Below are 2,623 nucleotides of genomic sequence, written 5' to 3'. Positions count from 1 at the left end.
TTCCAAGAAGAGCTGATACCTATACTCCTTAAGGTATTTCACAATATAGAAACAGAAGAGTCATTGCCCAACTCTTTTTATGAAGCTACAGTTACCCTGATACCAAAACCACATAAAGACACAACCAAGAAAGAGAATTACAGGCCAATCTCACTCATGAACATCGACACAAAAATTCTCAACAAAATCCTGGCAAACCGATTCCAAGATCACATTAGAAAAATTATCCATTTTGATCAAGTAGGCTTCATTCCAGAGATGCAGGGCTGGTTCATCATACGCAAATCCATCATATAAATAAAGTGAAAGAAAAAAAACATATGATCATCTCATTAGATGCTGAAAAAGCATTTGACAGAATCCAACATCCCTTTATGATAAAGGTGTTGGAGAGATTGGGGATACAAGAATCATACCTAAATATAATAAAAGCTATTTACAGCAAGCCGACAGCTAACATCAAACTGAACGGAGAGAAACTCAAAGCCATTCCATTGAAATCAGGAACAAGACAAGGCTGTCCACTCTCCCCATACCTCTTCAATATAGTGCTAGAAGTTCTAGCAATAGCAATACGACAACATAAGGGGATCAAGGGGATTCAAATTGGAAAGGAAGAAGTTAATCTCTCGTTATTTGCAGACGTTATGATAGTATACATGAGCGACCCCAAAAACTCTACCAAAGAACTCCTACAGCTGATAAACACATTTAGTAACGTGGCAGGAAACAATATCAACTCCAAAAAATCAGTTGCCCTCCTATACACAAAGGATAAAGAAAGAGGGAGGGAAATCAGAGAAACTTCACCTTTCACTATAGCCACAAACAGCATAAAATATCTTGGGATAACTCTGACCAAGGAAGCGAAAGACCTATTTGACAAGAACTTTAAATCTTTGAAGAAAGAAATTGAGGAGGATAGCAGAAAATGGAAAGATCTCCCTTGCTCTTGGATTGGAAGGATCAACATAGTAAAAATGGCAATTCTACCAAGAGCAATCTATAAATCCAATGCAATCCCCATCAAAATCCCATCAAACTTCTTCACAGACCTTGAGAGAATAATAATTAATTTTATATGGAAAAACGAAAAACCAAGGATAGACAAAACAATCTTATATAATAAAGTAACTTCTGGAGGTATAACCATCCCTGACTTCAAACTCTATTACACAGCTACAGTGTTGAAAACAGCTTGGTATTGGCATAAAAACAGAAGTCAACCTATGGCATCGAATAGAAGGCCCAGATATTAACCCACAAACCTATGAACACTTGATTTTCGACAAGGGGTCTAAAGGTATGCAATGGAAGAAGGAAAGCATCTTTAACAAATGGTGCTGGCATAACTGGATGTCAACCTTTAGAAGAATGAAAGTAGATCCATATCTATCACCATGCACAAAAGTCAAGTCCAAATGGATTAAAGACATCAACATTAATCTGACCACTTTGAACCAGAGAGAAGAGAAAGTGGGAAGTAGTCCACAAGATATAAGCATAGGAGGCCACTTCCTAGGTAGAACACCAGTAGCACAGACAATAAGAGAATCAATGAATAAATGGGACCTCCTGAAACTGAGATGCTTTTGTAAAGCAAAGGACACCTTCAGTAAGACGAAAAGGCTACCTTCTGACTGGGAGAAGATCTTCACCAACCCCTCATCAGATAAAGGCCTGATCTCCAAAATATACAAAGAACTCAAGAAACTAGACACTAAAACTCTAATTAACCCAATTAAAAAATGGGGTGCTGATCTGAACAGAGAATTCTCAACAGAAGAACTCCGAATGGCCAAAAGACACTTAAGGTCATGCTCAACATCCTTAGCGATCAGGGAAATCCAAATCAAAACAACTATGAGATACCATTTTACACCGGTCAGATTAGCTAAAGTCAAAAACACCAATGATAGCCTATGCTGGAGAGGATGTGGAGAGAGGGGAACTCTCATCCATTGTTGGTAGGAAATCAAACTTGTGCAGCCACTGTGGAAATCAGTGTGGCAGTTTCTCAGGAAACTTGGAGTCAACCTCCCTCAAGACTCAGCAATTCCACTCTTGGGAATATACCCAAGATATGCCCTATCATACCACAAAAGCATTTGTTCAATTATGTTCAAAGCAGCACTATTTGTAATAGCCAGAACCTGGAAACAACCTAGGTGCCCCTCAATAGAAGAATGGTTAAAGAAGTTGTTGAACATATATACATTAGAATTTTACTCAGCGGTAAAAAACAATGACATCTTGAATTTTGCATGCAAATGGATGGCCATAGAAAACCCTTTACTGAGTGAGATAAGCCAGACCCAAAAAGAGGAATATGGTATGTATTCACTCATAAGTGGATTCTAGCCATAATTAAAGGTCTTTGATCCTGGAGAAGCTAAATCAGAAGGTGAACCTGAAGAAAATCATGTAGTTATCCTGCTGGAGATTGGAAATAGACGAGAGTCCCAGGTAACCTCGGGTGCATGGGGGGGGGGTGGGAGGGTTGTTGGAAGGGGAGAGGGTTAGAGAGAAGGGAATAGGGGAGGAATGGGGAAAGCTCGGGGAACTAGGATGGGGGGGGAAGGAGGAAGGATGGATATGGGATCAGGGAAGTATATATCTCAAC

Source organism: Myodes glareolus, chromosome 24 (assembly GCF_982192425.1).
Source record: "Myodes glareolus chromosome 24, mMyoGla1.1, whole genome shotgun sequence".
In the NCBI taxonomy this organism is placed as follows: domain Eukaryota; kingdom Metazoa; phylum Chordata; class Mammalia; order Rodentia; family Cricetidae; genus Myodes; species Myodes glareolus.
Note: the sequence above shows the minus strand (reverse complement) of the source record.